Source organism: Pongo pygmaeus, chromosome 12 (genome assembly GCF_028885625.2).
Source record: "Pongo pygmaeus isolate AG05252 chromosome 12, NHGRI_mPonPyg2-v2.0_pri, whole genome shotgun sequence".
NCBI lineage: Eukaryota > Metazoa > Chordata > Mammalia > Primates > Hominidae > Pongo > Pongo pygmaeus.
Genome location: NC_072385.2, coordinates 68,668,175 through 68,685,635, shown reverse-complemented (window position 1 = coordinate 68,685,635; position 17,461 = coordinate 68,668,175). Strand labels below are relative to the sequence as shown.

The window sequence follows — 17,461 nt, the reverse complement described above, 5'->3', positions numbered from 1 at the left end:
GGTAGACAGTGTGGCGATTCCTCAAGGATCTAGAACTAGAAATACCATTTGATCCAGCCATCCCATTACTGGGTATATACCCAAAGGATTATAAATCATGCTGCTATAAAGACACATGCACATGTATGTTTATTGCAGCCCCATTCACAATAGCAAAGACTTGAAAACAACTCAAATGTCCATCAACAATAGACTGGATTAAGAAAATGTGGCACATATACACCATGGAATACTATGCAGCCATAAAAAAGGATGAGTTCATGTCCTTTGTAGGGACATGGATGAAGCTGGAAGCCATCATTCTGAGCAAACCATCAGAAGGACAGAAAACCAAACACTGCATGTTCTCACTCATAGGTGGGAATTGAACAATGAGAACACTTGGACACAGGATGGGGAACATCACACACCGGGGCCTGTTGTGGGGTGGGGGGAGGGGGGAGGGATAGCATTAGGAGATATACCTAATGTAAATGACGAGTTAATGGGTGCAGCACACCAACATGGCACATGTATACATATGTAACAAACCTGCACGTTGTACACATGTTCCCTAGAACTTAAAGTATAATAATAATAATAATAATAAAAGAGTCTCCATTCCTCCTTCTGAGGAACCGTAAGGGCCATGATGACTCCGGTTCCAGGTAACTTTAGCTGTAAAGAGCTGTGCTTTGTAAAAGAGACGGTGGCTGTCAGTTTGCTAAGTATGTCCCTTCCTAGCAAAGGCAAGGGGCAGTCAGGCATGTACAGGAACTTGTGAATCACTTCATACCCCCACTCCGGTACAAGTCCGGGGCAAACAGAAAGCTTGCTTTGCCGAAACCCCTGTGGCTCCAATTATATCAATAGTCTTTTTGAATAAGGGTGTGACGGGGTGGCCACTACTGAATGTTCAGCACTAGTATCGACAAGGAGCTCAATGTCCTTGCCCCCGGACTGTCATCCTGACCATGGGCTCTTTGGGGGCACATGAGCCTGGTCCCCCTCCATCCAGTAGCCCTTCTGCCAGATTGAACAAGGCTCCTTCATCCTTGTCTGAGGCCTCCTGCTCAGAGTCACCTTATTTCCCTTTCAACTGGGGGCACTTGTCCTTCCAATGTCCTTTACAGTAAGCACACTAGTTACTCTGCAAGCGTAGATGGCCAGACTGGGTATTTTTCTTGGGGCCCCCTTCTCTCGCCCTTTAGGGGGACCCCTCTAATAGCTGGGGCTGGCAGGTCGGCGTTTCGCCGGGCTTGGTGTTCGCTCTCTGCGGTTCTCTCTGCAGCTTACTGCAGCTCTATTTACAAACACCTGGTTGGCTATCTCCAATAACTGTGACGTATTCATGCCTGCAAACCCAGCCTGTTTCTGCAATTTTCTTCTAATGTTTTCTGTACTTTGACTAAAGCCATGTTAATCATATGCTGATTTTCAGGGCTATTGGGATCAAAGGAAGTATACATACGATAGGCCTCACGTAGAATAGTCTCTTGTAGAATTGTGCCGGACTCTCATCTTTCCCTTGAATGACTTCAGAGACTTTGTTAACATTTGTGGCCTTCTGAGCTCCCTTCTTTAACCCTTCCAGAAGGGCTTCCCTGTACCGGTTTAGCCTTTGCATACCCTTTCATTTGGGTCCCACTGGGGGGTCTGTTCCTGGTAATTGGATCCTCACATACTCTTGGAGGTTTTGGCAATCAGCTGGAACATGTTCTTACAGCCACTTAGTTGCTGCTTGGAGCACTCTCCTCCTTTCATCTGTGTTAAAGAGGTACATAAGCAACTGGTGGCAATCAGCTCAGGTGGTGTTGTGGGTCTGGATAATAGTTTGGAGCAAATCAATTATAGCTTGAGGCTTTTCGGTATAGGATATTGTTTTTCCAATTGAGAAGATTGGTAGAGGTGAAGGGCTGGTACACAAAGGCACACCTTTCCACCATATGCCCGTCCTCATCTACCCTAGTATACCGTTGCTCTCTCAGAGGCATTTGTATCCCAGTTCTAGGCCTCAAACGGGCTGCCAAGGGAGGGGTTTCTCCCGAGATCTCGCATCTTTTCTTTTCTACTCTGGGTGGCCTAGGGGTATACAGGCCTTGTGGAAGCTCGAGCGCAGTGGGCTCAGGAGTGGGAGGCCCTCCTTCTTGATGAAAGGGTGGGGGGGCACTGGCACCGTTTCTTGCCATGAATCCTCTGATATTGGGTCGGACGGGACTTTAGGAGCCTACTCCCTTCAGTGGGTGGAGCGGGGTTCTTCCTTGGCTGGCTGTCCCCTTGCTACTAGTACTTCTACCCCTGTCCTCTTCACCACGGTGCGGGGGTCTAAAACCAGCTGTAACCAAGTGTCTATGTATGGAAACCGGTCTAGGTATCCTTTACCAGGTACCTTGTGCCACACCTTTGAAACAAGGGACCTGCCTAGACTTCCTTCTGATGGCCAACCCACTTCTAATGCCGGCCAGTCTATCTCACACAAAGTTTTCCTGGTGTCATAGTAACTCCATAGTCTCCACTAAATCCTTCCTTGAAATTTTTCAACATAGTTCCTAGCGGAGTGGGCTTACTTTGCGTTCCACCTATCTTCCTCCTGAGACAAAACAACACTCACACCACAAGAAAGAAAGGGTAAAGGGGTCACTCACTTGTCTTGCCCATCTTAAACTCAAGCACTCACTCACTTTCACTTTCCTTTTTGCAAACGAGTCAAGCCAAATCAAAATCAATACTGAGACCAAAATGCCGATAAGGGCACACCGTTATTATCAGGCCATGCTTCTATTCAAATGGAGTGGGCAAATTCCCAGGACCAGCCTGTTAAGCAATTCAAACCAAGTCAAGAATCAAAACCGAAACCAAAGTGCCGACAAAGGTGCGCAGTGGGTGATCATGCCACGCTTCCACTCAAATGGAGTGGGCAAGTTCCCAGGACCAGGCCTACCGTATTCCAGATGTCCAGACTCCAAGCGCCGGTTCCTTCCTGGTGTTCAGCTGCTGCATTGATCCTCTGCAGGGGCCTGCTGTGCACCGCTCTGATGAGGCCTTCCACCGGGGCAAATGCCTACCCGGGAGCGCTCTCAGGATCCGCGTCGCTCAAGCTGGCCGGACTCCCCCGTAGGAATACTTCCCAGGGCAGGCCTAAGATGTCTAAGGGGCTGCCTCGACCATCCATCAACCACCTCGCTTCCCGGTCAGGGAACCAAGAAATGTAGCAGGACGAGCCGCAGACAAAACCCCTCAGACACCCAGTTACGAAGGATTTGGCTTTACTGGGCTGTGAGCCTCGGCAGACTCGCGTCTCAACAGCGGGGAGCTTTGGCAGACTCAAGAACCGAGCTCCCGGAAGCCAGAGTTCCTGGCCCTTTTAAGGCCTTACAACTCTAAGGGGCTCCATGTGAAAGGGTCCTGATAGATTGCGAGCACATGCGGTTAGAGTGGGGGGTTAATCTTTTAACCTCAGGCCTGGTCATCAGTGGCACTGGCTGGTCTTGCCACTGACTTCATTCTTGTTGTTTTTCAACTTTTACTTCCTCCTTCTGTTCAGAGACAGGAGACAGTAAGAGAAATGACCTCTCTCCTCATTATGACGTGTAAATATTGCCCAACTTTCTACAAGGGACCCTTCTTCTGGCCCTTCACTGACTCATTAATCCTAAAGGAGGAAAACCCATAATAATTGCTTATTTATTTCATAGCACTCAGAAAAATCAAGGCCAGGCACAGAGGCTCATGCCTGTAATCCCAGCACTTTGAGAGGCCAAGGCAGGTGGATCGCTTGAGCCCAAAAGTTCAAGACCATCCTGGGCAACACAGTGAGACCCTGTCTTTATAAAAAATACAAAAATTAGCTGGGTGTGATGGTGCGTGCCTGTGTTCCCAGCTACTAAGGATGGTGAGGTGGGAGGATCGCTGGAGCACAGGAGGCGGGGATTGCAGTGAGCCAAGCTCATACCACTGTACTCCAGCCTAGGTGACAGAGTGAGACTCTATCTCAAGAAAAAAAAATTTTAATGAAAAGAAAAATAATAAATTAGTTGGCTCAATGAATACAAAATTTGTTTTGTTTTTTTCAGATGGAGTCTCACTCTGTCACCCAGGCTGGAGTGCAGTGGCACAATCTCGGCTCACTGCAACCTCTGCCTCCTGGGTTCAGGTGATTCTCCTGCCTCAGCCTCCCAAGTAGCTGGGACTATGGGCATGTGCCACCACGCCTGGCTAATTTTTGTATTTTTAGTGGAGACAAGGTTTCGCCATGTTTGCCAGGCTAGTCCTGAACCCCTGACCTCAAGTGATCTGCCCGCCTCGGCCTCCCAAAGTGCTGGGATTACAGGCATAAGTCACTGCGTCCAGCCCCCAGTGAATATAAAATTCAACAAATGTTAGTCAAAGGCGCTTATGGAAAAGGCTTATTGCAAGACTAGAGGATGACATGCTAATGTTAGTGTCCTCCTAGAAGATGCACACTTGGCACCATATAGGTCAGTTCCAACCAAAAGTTGATTTCTGGACCCCAGGGGCACTTGTGTTTAGTAGCTTTCTCTATGAAGCCCAGTAACTATGTCCACTGTTATGTAAATCTCTTCCCAACTTTGGGTTCAGTGACTTCACATTAGTAGCCTGAAACTGGCCATGCGATGAGTTATTTACACCACAGGAATTGGCAAACACTGTAAATCAGCTCATCACTGCATTGAATTCCTCGAGTTGAGGTGGTTATCTATAAGTTCAGTCTCACACCACAAGCTGAGGGGCACTCACTGGGTCAGCAGAGATATTTGAGCCTTTAAGGAGTTATAGCACCAGGGGCATTTGCCCCTGCTCTGCTGGACACACGTCCTTGCAACAGTGTCCATTTCCATGTGGCTGTCTTTGGGTATGTCTGACCTGCTAGGAGGTTCTTCTTGCTCCTGTTTCAGCAGTCAGTCCATCTTCCAGACACTGGACAATCCTCTCCATGGTTTCTCCATGGCTGGAGTTAGGCTTAGAGTTGAAGCTCACAGGGGCTGAGTCAAGGTGAGAACGAAACAGACACAAAAGCCCAACAAAAGAGGAAAACAATGCATATTTGATAACCGAAAAGGGGGCGGAGATGGGCTTTTTCTTAACTTTCGACTGAAATTATTGGCATGGTTGAATTCATAGACTTCCTCCCCACCTCCAGCTCTCCTGGCAGAATTCTATAGCCACTAGCACAGTCTCACTTCTTTTCTCTTCAACTGTCCTTATGAGGCTTAGCACACCTTGTAATAAAGACCAGGCAAGAGAAGACTGGGGAAGGGAGAACAGAAAACCAGCTTGCCTAGGAAGCGAAGAACACCATTTGAGGAGAGAGGTGGAGGTGCTAGAGCAGCTATGGGGTAGGAGAGAAGTCGATGGAGGAAGACAGGGTATTAAACGCATTATTTTATTATTCTCTGAATAGGTAATATATGCACATGGTACACAATTACAGAGGTCTCCCACCTCCCCTCATCTGTGCACCCAGCAGCCCCATTTCCTCCCTAGAAATAGCCTATGCCATCAGTTCTTCACATATCTCAGGGATTCCTGAGAATATTCCATCTCAAGGGCTCGCAGGCTTCCCTGGATGAGAATCACCTGGAGGGCCTGTGCAAGGACTGCTACCACCAGCCCCTGGGGGTTCTTTTCTGATTCAAAGGCTCTGGTGAATTTGCCTTTTCTTTTCATTTCTTTTTTCTTTTCTTTTCTTTCTTTCTGTTTCTTTCTGTTTTTCTTTTTCTTTCTTTCTCTCTTTCTTCTTTCTTTCTTTCTCTCTCTCTTTCTTTCTTCTTTCTTCGGTGGAGTTTCATTCTTGTTACCCAGGCTGGAGTACAATGGCGCGATCTCGGCTCACCGCAACCTCTGCCTCCCGGGTTCAAGTGATTCTCCAGCCTCAGCCTCCCAAGTAGCTGGGATTACAGGCATGCGCCACCACGCCTGGCTTTTTGTATTTTTAGTAGAGACAGGGTTTCTCCACGTTGGTCAGGCTGGTCGCAAACTCCCAACCTCAGGTGATCCACCCACCTCGGCCTCCCAAAGTGCTAGGGTTACAGGCGTGAGCCACTGCACCCAGCCTGGGAATCTGCATTTCTAACAAGTTCCCAGGTGACGCCAATGCTGCTGGCCCAGGGATTATGCTTTGAGAACCACAGTTGTGGAGGTACTCACAGAAACCCTTTCAATACTCTCTCTCTCTCTCTTTGAAGTAATTTGAGTATCTGTTTCTGGCAATGGAAATGCCTCTAAGACAGCATTAATACAGTGCAACTGCTGCCTGTGGGCCTTCCCTATGCTGGACTCTTCATCTGGAATACTCTCATCCCTGACCTCCACATGTCCAAGGCCCTGTTCAAAGGCCATTTCCTCCAGGAAGTCTTCCTTGGTTCTCTCCCTATACTGGAAGAAGTCTTATGCTCCTTTAAATTTCCACAGGAGTGTTTGTCCGCATTCTTCTAAGGGTACCTGTTATTTATTAGAACAATATATAAAAAATGGGGCTCTCTTTGCCTCAATTTTTATAATTTTTGTTAAAGAGATATCAGATCCCAAAATAAGTCTGAGGGAGACCATCAAATGTAGTACTTAGGTTTCAAGATTCTTGGTCCTCCCTCCCCTGGTCAGCTTAGGAACTATAGAATGGTTGAGGTAATTTTTGGATGATTTCTTGGGAGAGGGCTATGCTGTAAGCCTACAAGAGGAAAGGAGAAATTAAATGGAGGTGTCGCTTCCACACTCTGGAGCCTAGACAGCCTGGGTTTCAGTGGCCACTTGAGAGCTTGATGAGGGTTCTCTGTAGCTGGGGGAACCCGGGGACCAGTGCCCGAGAGAGCCGAAGCAGCCTGGGGCCAGGCAGAGAGAGAGGAGGAATTGCCCTCCACCAAAGGCAGAGCAAGGGGAGCGTTGTTGCTTCTTGAGGACCAGTGGAAAGTCTCCAAGACAGCCGTTGTGGGGGCATCTGAAATCCCACCCAATATAGCCGGGCTGGTAGGGGCTGTGCGGTGACCTCAGCTGAAAGGAAGTGTGAGGTGAACCTCACATTCCCGTGGCTCCACATGGCAGAGTCCTGGGAACGGTGGACAAGCCCCCAGTTTGGGAGATCTCTGAGGAACACCCAAAACACCCATGATCACAAGAGTCACCTTTTACTCACCTGCCATCCAGAGGACCTTGAGATTTAGAGACAAGGGCACCACCTTGTGATTTTACCGTTTCTCCTATGGGCAGGAAGCTCATTCGCCTGCTGGTGGGAAAAGGAGGGGTTGGGGGAGAGAGAGGGAGAGAGAAAAGCTACCCCATCTCCCTTCTCCGGTGGCTGGGGAGATGGAAGAACATGTAATGCCACATCAAGTTCAAAGCCTTGATTATGATATAACACTGGTCATTCTCCTGAAAGGAGACAGTGGTTGTAACTCAGAGGGGCAAAGAACTATAAGACTGCTGTTTCCTAAAGGTGGCAAGACAGGGCATAGCCCTGCTGAAGTTTCATCAGGGGCAGGCAAAGTCATTCCTTTTATTGTTATGCACCGTGTTTGCTTAAAGTTTCACACACACACTGCATAAGCTTTTTCTTTCCCTCGCTATGTCATGAATTCCCTGATATCCTGGTGTGTAACACCTCTGTGGCCCTTTTGGTGCCTAGCACCATACCTGGCACATACAAGTCTACAGCTGATAGTTGCCCATTTATTCATTGATCCTTGCCTTCAACATGTATTGAGAACCCATGTTGGGTGGTAGCAAGAGAGCAGGAAATGAAATACATGTGACTTGTGTTCCAGGAGCTTGCTGTCTGCAGGGGAGGTGTATGAGAAGTGTCTGCAGAGCCTCACCCCACTACAAGGGGAGCAAATTCAAGCCCATGGGCACCAGGCAGGAGCTTGCATAAGGGAGGCAGTCTCTAACTGTGACACCTTGGGCAAGTCTAAGACGATAGGCATGTTGGCAATTCTGGCAGAACAGGGCACCCACCATGCCCCTCGGAAGGTGGCAGCCGTTCTTTATTGCCTTCTGAGAATCCAAAACGACTGTTGCCAGATTGCCTGCTTCTCCAAAAAGAGTTCGAAATCTGGAGTTGCGTGTAAAATGTCACCAAAAAAACCACATCTGTAGGTTCCTTCAGTCCAAGGGTCACGGTCCGGGGCCACTGTGCTGTTGTTGGCTCTCTCCCCTGGTGTTCCTGTTTATAAAGAGGGGACGCCAGTGATTGTGAGCCACGTGCTGCTTCTTTAGGAATTAATTAGTCAGGGATTTGGAGCAGCTTTATACAAAGAACTTAGCTGTGTGAAAACACTCCTTGGCCCAAAGAAGAAATATTTTTAAAATTCCAACCCTAAGTGCTTAATCTGCTAAAATGTACAACAAATAAAAATAACACTTGGAAAAGAGCTTGCTTCCTGTTTCAGAAGAGCCCCTGTGGCCTCTACAATCTGATTACAGGGAAGGGGCCTTTTCTGCCAGTGGTATGACAACAAGCCAGAGACTTACCAAACCAAGTCAGAATTTGAAAGGAACTAGTTGACAAGTTGCATTCACTGCAGCTTTATTACCTGGAAAATAGTTGCGTCCATTGGAGATGTAGTGACAGCTTCTAGGGCTGATCCCCCATGGTGGGGCTGTCCTTTGAGCCCCTGCTCGGACACTGCTGGGATCCAAAGGCCCAGGAGCCAGAATGGAGCTGGAGAAGTCCTAGGAGACAACACAGCAGGCAGCCCAGGACAGCTGGCTACCTGACACATGTCTCCATGTTCTGGGTCCTGTTCTGGGGACAGTCCCAGAGGTAGCAATCTATACAAATATAATGTATGACTGCCTTGAGGTACAAATAAGGCCATGTTTCTCATTTTTATCATTAACTCCCATCTACCTTTATAAGCAGGAAATCTGATCATCTAAACGTCCCTTTAAACCTCCTAAGAATCCTAAGCACTTGGTTCCAGGAAGTCAGTACTGCGTCTACAGGCCTGATGGAGAGAATGGGGAAGCTCCCCTGACGACTGTTTCAGTGGCTGCCACAAGGTGTTGTTGTTGGAGACTGTTTTTGTGCAGACCTGCACACAGCTGCCCTACACTTTGGGTGGAGGCCCTTGGGTGCAGGCAGGTCTTTGCCAGCCCACAGTAGTGCCACATGCCTGGCAGTGTGAAGAAAGTGCGGGGCTGTAAGCCAGCGCTTGTTGTAGCACAAATTGGAATGGGGAGGGGCCGAGGGTGTGTCTAACCTGATTTCTCAACTGGCCACCCTGAGATATCAGGCAGACCACCAGAAATTCTGTTTCCATAAAGATCCCATAACTTTCTAGAAGGGCAGCAAAACTTTGAGACTGGCCTGCACAAAGAGAAGGCAGTGGGCATGGTTAAGAGCACAGATTTTGAAATCAGATCTACTTTGGTTCAAATTTTGACCCTTTAATAGCTGTGTGATTTGGGGCAAGTTGTTTAATGTTTCTGGGCATCAGCTTCGTAGTCTATAAAATAAGGATAAAAACACCTATTTTATAGGTTGGAGAGCTAAGCCATGTAAAAAGCTCAGCGTGGCGTCTGACCATGCCAGATTCACAATGAAAATGGCCACTGTTGGGGCGAAGGAAAAAACTCCACCGTTGCCCTCTGAAGGTCTGCTGAAAATTCGACTCACAAAAGACAGATTCAGTGGAGAAAGAACATACACGTTTATTTTATTAGAGTTAACGTGATATGGGAGGCTTTAGGGTGAAGACCCAACCCCCCAGTAGGGTGTAGAGGCTTATATGTTCTAATTCTTTTTTTTTTTTCTAACTTGCTTCAGAGGAAGATACTCTTCTTCTCAGGGGAAAGGGAGATGGGGAAGTGTGGATGATTTTAGAGAAGTAGTAAATGATGTTTTGGGGAATTCAATGGGCTTGAAGAACATACAATGGCCTGGGGCAAAGCTTGTTGGGCCCAGAGAATGGACAATGGTTTGTGACAAAAGTCCATCAGCTGTGTGGGCAGACACTAGTCTTTTTTCCTATAATATGGATTCAGTTAATGAAAACTCAGGGAAGGGGCTAAAGGCAATTCTTTTCATCTTTGGTAGGTGCAGACTTTAGGCAGATAAGGGAGCTTCAGAGAACAGCGTCCTCCTATGCTTTGGGAGAGATGGGTGGGGAAGGGAAGGTCAGAGAGACCTTGAGGCTCCTTTTTCAGTTCAACATGTACAAATGGCCACATTTTGGGGTATTGGTTTCTGAGCCCCGATACCACTCATAGGTGTTTTATTTGGGCATTAATTGTGCCAGTTTTTTAAAAAAACAAAAGGACCTGTTATAATTTGAAAATTGCAGACAATGAATACATTTTAGCTAGAAATTTTGATAAATTGGATATATTGAATAAGGCTTTCAACCTGTTTTATATTCTTTTTTTTTTTTAATTTTTTTTTTTTTTTTTAAGAGACAGGGTCTTGTAATGTTGCCCAGGCTGGAGTACAGTAGCTATTCACAGGTGCAATCCCATTACTGATCAACACAGGAGTTTTGACCTGCTCAGTTTCTGACCTGGGCTGGTTCACTCCTCCTTAGGCAACCTGGTGGCACCCCCGCTCCCCTTAGTACAGACACCTAATGGTCACAGTGCACTACAGCCCAAAGCTTCTGGGCTCCGGCACTGTTCCCACCTCAGCCTCTCCAGTAGCTATGACTGCAGGTGTGTGCCCACTGCATCCAGCTATATTCTTACTTTTAAAGATCAAAACCATGGAACAAATGTTTACTCTGAAGTCCTATTCAGTGATGACCTTGTGTAGTACTTGACATAGAGTTAAGTTGTCACAGTGTCTGGTTTTTAGCTCTTGTGCTCTTAGACGACATAAACGCAGACAGTCATGGAAGGGCTGCCCAGCCCACGCTCCCACCTCTGAGCCCTTACATAAGCTCTGCCAGGTTTACCTTCCTGCTCCGGATTGATTTCTCCATAGAGGACCTTGCCTCCTGCTTTGCTGAAAAATCAGAAGCATGAGGCAGGAACTGCCTCAACTTCCTGCTGCCAAATCTCAAGTCTCCTGAATCCAGCTTCCCATTTTACCCTCCCCTTGTCCAGGTGGAGCAGTCCCTCAAGGCCAGCAACCCCACACCCTTTCACCTCTTTCCTCCTGCCTTCTCAGGACACTTGCATTAACCGTCACTCCAGATCACTCTGTATTTTCAACCTCACTTTTTCCTGGATTCTTCCAATTGACATCAGACTATGTTCAAAATTCATTAAAGATAAGAAAGTGAAGATCCTTTTATCCACCACTATTAATTAGGAAGCAGGTTTGACTGCTATAAAGGCCCCAAATAATCGAATCCACTTAAAAAGCTTAAACAAGATGAAAGTTTACTTATTTCTCACATAAGCTGGCAGGGCAGTACCTTAGTGGCATGGACCTCAGCTTCTTAAGGGTCCTCACTCCACCATTCCTAGTGGTGGCCTTGTCTCCACAGTTCATGATAACTCTCACTGCTGTAAGCAGCATCAGGAAAGAGGGATGGGGAGATGGAGAGCCCTTCCACATGAGGGTATGACTTCCACTCACCTCCCAACAGGCCAGAATCTAGCAACATGGCCATGCTTAGCTGCAAGAAAGGCTGGGGATCAGCCATTATTCTGGTACCCAGTTGATACCGTTTGGATATTTGTCCCTGCCCAAATCTCATGTTGAAATGTAATCCCCAATGCTGGAGGTGGGGCCTGGTGGGAGGTGTTTGCATCATGGGGGCGGATCCTTCGTGAGTGGCTTTGATCATCTCCTTGGTGATAAGTGAGCTCACACTTTAGTTCACACGAGATCTTTTCTTTATAAATTAATGAACCAATTAAACCTCTTTTCTTTATAAATTACCCAGTCTCAAATATTTCTTTATAGCAATACAAGAATGTCCTAATATACCAGTTAAACACAGAGGCTCTATTAATGTACCAGGAGGGAGAATGGGTATAGGGTACAGCAAGCAAGTCTACTCCTGCACACCTTATCCCCCCTAAGAACAGCCCAATCTCAATTTTCTCCTTCTCACCCCAAGTTTTCAAATGAGTTGTCCATACTCATCATCTCTACTTCCTCTCTGTGTTTGTTTTCCACATAGATGAGAATTTGCAAAAGTGTTTTGAAGCAAGGGAGAATTTTTTTTCTCATGTCAGATGCATAATATACTGACATATAACAATGTTTGAGGGAGGCACATCTCATTCATAAGCGTGAAAACCCAGTCATTATGCATAACTGCAAAAGGATCAGAGAGAATATTACACAAGTTCATTCCCTGAAGGTGGGACTAGGGGTGGGTTGAGCTGCTTAAGAAGACCTGGAAGGCGAGTTCCAGGGAGCTAAGTAAAGCCATGGAAGGAGCTGTTGTTGTCCAGGAATGGGCTGAGTCAAGGAGACACAACCAGGAGGCAACCCATGCTGGGGGCTGAGAGAATTGGATCTCGTGTGAAACTGAAGGAAGGAGAGGACACACGTGGTAGGAAGAGGGGATCAGACAAGGGCTGGGGAGGCAGATGGGAGGCAGTGAAGGTGCCTTTTAAATTCCTGATCTCATGCTTTGTAAATGTGGTAATGGGGGCACCTTTTCACATGGTACCAACTGTGCTTTCCCAGAATGGGGTAGCTCCTTAAAGGAGACATATACAGAGAAGGAAGAAATTCTTTTTTTTTTGAGTCAGAGTCTTGCTCTGTCACCCAGGTTGGAGTGCAATGGCACGATCTTGGCTCACTGCAGCCTCCGCCACCCGGGTTCAAGTGATTCTCCTGTCTCAGCCTCCCAATTAGCTGGGATTACAGGTGCCCGCCACTATACCCAGCTAATTTTTTTGTATTTTTAGTAGAGATGGGGTTTCACCATGTTTCCCAGGCTGGTCTTGAACTAATGACCTCAAGTGATCTGCCCGCCTCAGCCTTCCAAAGTGCTGGGATTACAGGTGTGAGCCACTGCACCTGGCCAACAAAATTCTTATGTGCATTGATTTTTCTCTACTTAGATCTGTTCATACTTATGGTGTTTATTAGGTAACCCATGCTTGGAGCATTGCAGATGAAACTTACGAAATCTTTGAAAACATAGCCTTTGATATCAATGCAAAGCACACGTTAAGATAAGTCTGGGGTCCAGGCATGGCAGCTCATGCCTATAATCCCAGTACTTTGGGAGGCCGAGGTGGGCGGATCACCTGAGGTCAGGAGATTGAGACCAGCCTGGCTAACATGGTGAAACCCCGTTTCTACTAAAAATACAAAAAAATTAGCCAGGCATGGTGGCACGTGCCTGTAATACCAACTACTCAGGAGGCTGAGGCAGGAGAATCACATGAATCCAGGAGGCGGAGATTGCAGTGAGCCAAGGTTGCACCATTACACTCCAGCTTGGGCAACAAGAGCAAAACTCCACCTCAAAAAAAAAAAAAAAAAAAAAAAAAAGAGGGAGAGAGAGAGAAATCTGGATAATTTCTGAGTCACACTGCCAGGGATCAAATCCTGGCTTCTATACGATACACGAATTCACTCTGCAGCTTTGGGCAAGTGACTTCGCCCCTCTGTTCTTAATTTATAAAGTGGAGATAATAAGAATACATTTAGTTCCAGTAAGTTTGTTGAAACTAACATAAAACCCAATCCAAATGGGCTTTAACAGGAAAAGGGAAATTACAGGCTTATGTAATTCAAAAGATCTAATGGTAGCATTCAAGTGTGGTTTGATCAAGGCTCCAGTTCAGTTTCTCTGAGATTTCCTTTGACTTTGATCATAGTAGCAAATTGGGTAGGAACGCAGATTCCCCTTTGCACAGCCTGCCATCTAGGAAAGGATGTTCACACCCAGAATTCCTGTCCTTGGTTCCAAGACTCACTCTAGCTGGACTGGAATGGTGACCACCCACAGAACCTCACTGTGGGCAGGGTTAATGGGCTGAGCCTAGGGCCACACCCCACCTATGGAACCAGGCATGGAATTGGCTTCCCTGGAACCTATTGGACTCCTCTCAGAAGTCAGAGGCTGCTGGGAAGAAGGAAGGGAAAATACAAGCATGGGAAGCAAGCTAGAGGAATTGTTACCGACCACAGGCTCTTAGGCGCCCATGCAATAGCAATTGACAGGAGGCCAAACAAGTTTCCCAGACAAGACTTTATGGGGGCTTGTGCTCCAACACAAGGAAACTAGCCCAGGAGCAAGAGTTCTTGGCTGGCCCCACTGAGGGGAGTGCATTTCGGTGTCTTAAGGAGGGTGACATGCATAATTCATGAGGTAGGTGAGCCTCACTACATGTGTGGGGTGGAGTACAGGGTGTGCAGGCATGGTAAGGAATCATGCCAACACATACTATTGTGTGAGCAGAAAATAGCAGATAAGCCCTCCCCTGGGCAGTGATTTTAGTATTATAATGAGGCAAGGGGCAAAGATCATTCTTCGGATCTTATGTGCATGCAGGCTGTAGGATTAACTCCCTTGAGTAAGATTTAGGGTGGATGCTGCTTATCTTAGTTTCTTCAAGATCACAAAGTCAGTGGGGATGCGCTAGAGTGATGGTGGTGCAAAGTCTGCTAATTGACAGGTGTGGGAGTGGGGACCTCATCCTGGTGAGGGCTGAGTCCTGTCCCTATGCTGTCTCACAATCTGCTATATCCATGCACATTGTTTTGACCCAGGACTCCTCCCCCAGCAGTTATGGCCTTCTGATGTCCTAAGTTAACCTTAAAGAAGCAAACATAGAGCTAGTTTGTCATGGGAAATTTTGACAGACTCATAAAGGCAAAGACATGATAGGTCACAGCAATGCCATGTCTACACTCATTTCCAAGAACCACATTGTAACCCACATGTGTACTGGTTGTGAAACTCTTAAACTCTTTCTCCAGGGCCAGAGTATGACTTTTGTGGGTCCCCATTTTTGCCTTCATGGTCCCTTTCTTCTATAAAAAGTACTAAAAACTATATTACTAAGTTGATACTGATAGAGTTCAAGACATAGTATCCACAAATATAGCATGTTGGCATTTGAGAAAACAGCAGAAGCAGGAAGGTCACTCTCACCTTCTCCACACTCTGCTCCCCTGAAGAGGGCCTTAATAGAATTATCTGACCTTCCTCCGAAGAAAACCTTCATTCCAAAGATGTCCTTCCTACACCCAAGGAAAGGAATGTCCTTTTCTCTGAAGACACAGGAACACAAAAAAGAATCTAAACAGGCCTTGCTAAGTACTTTCCAGTTTAATATCATTAGACCATACTTTTTTATCCTCCAACCATACTTCTGCATAGCTGTCTATAAAATACACAGTTTTTCCTGTTTCTTTGGGCCTTCATTTCTGAGTGTTCCCATGTTAAATAATTTTCTTTATCTTTTTTCTTTTTCTTTTTTTTTTTTTTTTTTTGAGAGAGTCTCACTCTGTCACCCAGGCTGGAATGCAGTGACACAATTACAACTCACTGCAGCCTCAACCTCCTTGGCTCAAGTGATCCTCCAACCTCAGCCTGCAAAGTAGCTGGGACTACAGGTGTGCACCACTGCACCTGGCCAATTTTTAAAATTTTTAGTAGAGACGAGGTCTGGCTATGTTACCTGGCTGGCCTTGAACTCCTGGGCTCGAGTGATCCTCCCACCTTGGCCTCCCAAAGTGCTGGGATTGCAGGCGTGAGCCACCTTGCCCAGCCCACATAAAATTTGTATTAAATAAATTTGCGTGCTTTTGTTAATCTGTCTTTTATTATACGTGCCTCAGCCTTGACCCTTGTGATGAGTGAGAAATCTTTCTCCCCTATGGTATGTCTGTATTAACATTATATATTAAAACATTGTCTTCTAGTTAAAAAAAAAAAAAAAATTGAAGCATTTTCATGAGCCACTAAAAGTATCACGAGCTCTGGGCTCTGCCCCAGCTGTGTCTGATGGATGGGTCCGCCCTGCCTTTATTCCCAATGCACCACAGGAGAAAAGTTTCAATGTGCACCCTGCCTAGAATTTCATCTTCTTTATGTTGCCCAGGGCATTTTCTGAGCAGCTTTCCTGGAGCTCTGTCTGCCGTCTTGCTTATGAAAACCCCAAGTTGTGTAACGGTTACCTGACAGAATGGGAATCCAGATCTCCTTCAGGATATAGGCAAGATGGAGGCCTGCAGAGATGGCCTGAAAATAAGTAGCTGGATCCTAAAAGAGTGGAAAGGAAAGTGTTCTGTGCAGTGTTCAGGCATTGAAGCTGTCCTGTTAGTGAATGAGGAAAGAGGAAGAACGCTAAAATGATCCCAATGGCCTGCACACCTTCCTTCCTTCTGTTAAGTTTCTATAATCATGACTAGGTTCATCCTTTCAATAAAAAGTTTAATAAGCCAGGCATGGTCGCTCACGCCTGTAATCCCAGAACTTTGGGAGGAGAAGGCGGTTGGATCCTTTGAGCCTAGGAGTTTGAGACCAGCCTGGGCAACAAAGTGAGACCCTGTCTCTTTAAAAAAAAGTTTAACCAATCTCGGCAGGTTAAGTTATGCTGTGGTAACAAACGACGCCAAAATCTCAGTGCTTAAAACCACAAAGATTTATTTTGTATCCGTTCTACATGACCTTCTTGGGGTGGCTAGGGACTGTCCTGCATGTCCTCCTTACTCAGGGAGCCTAGCGGATGGAGTGGCGCCATCTGGAACCGGGACAGCAGTAGTGGCAGGAAGAAGGAAAATGTGGCAAATTGCAAATTGGTTGGTGAGCCTGCCACTGGGAAGTGACCTGTGTCACTTTCACTCGCTTTTCTTTGGCCTCCAACACTGATTCAGAGGGCGGGGAAGTACGATTCCACCATGCTTCCAGGGAGGCAGAATAAGAATATGCAGTGGCCAGCCTCAGTGATTGCTGCAATAATTTTCATCTTTTTTTTCTTTATCCTTTCATTCTTACAAAACTTGCATGTGGTAACCAATAGCTCCATTCTAGGGTGAAGGAAAGAGCCTGAGTCTCTGCTGTGGCTGGGGACAGGAAATGCACCCAGCTGCCAAGCTGCTGGTGACACCTGGTGGCAGCCAGTAAGCCCCAGACTCCTGAGGGAGGAGCAGTGTCCCTATTCTCCAGCCTCCAGGTGAGAGTTCCCAGCACTGGCCGGCCTGCTGGGCTGAGCAGGTATCTGGGGATGAGGACTTAGGAGTATGAAGGCCAAGGGTTCCCTGGGAGGGAAGAGAAGGTTTCTCCAGAGATGTTCACAGGGCGTGGGATCTCTAGGTAGTAAAAGGAATGCAACCTGGCTTCTTGCTCCCAGCAGGTGAAGCCAGACGTATTGTGATGTGGCAATCTAAATGACAAAATACTTTATGGACACGGTTGGGAAGTACAGATAATGACATTACATCATGTCCATTACATAAACGAAGTGAAAAAAGGTAGATACAAAAATTAGACTACAAATGACAGTTTGAAAAGAATGTTGTGTGTGTGTGTGTGTGTGTGTGTGTGTAACAGGTATGAATCAGTCCACAAACTATAGAGCAAGACATATTTGATTCCTTTATTTCCTTTTA

At 46.6% G+C, this 17,461-nt stretch overlaps 1 long non-coding RNA gene and 1 other non-coding gene across 2 annotated transcripts in view; both read right to left on the bottom strand.

Moving 5' to 3' along the window:
• Window positions 1–5,364: 5,364 nt before the first annotated feature.
• LOC129030707 (uncharacterized) overlaps window positions 5,365–17,461 on the bottom strand; it is a 30,579-nt gene continuing 18,482 nt past the window's right edge. The window contains exons 2-3 of the long non-coding RNA XR_008500736.1: window positions 8,526–8,664; window positions 5,365–8,155 (exon numbers count right to left, since the gene is read on the bottom strand). This is a non-coding gene — a long non-coding RNA (uncharacterized LOC129030707). The remainder of the gene's footprint in view (window positions 8,156–8,525; window positions 8,665–17,461) is intronic.
• LOC129031001 (small nucleolar RNA U13) lies at window positions 12,109–12,208 on the bottom strand. Its single transcript, XR_008500889.1, has one exon. It is a non-coding gene; the product is annotated as a small nucleolar RNA U13 (small nucleolar RNA).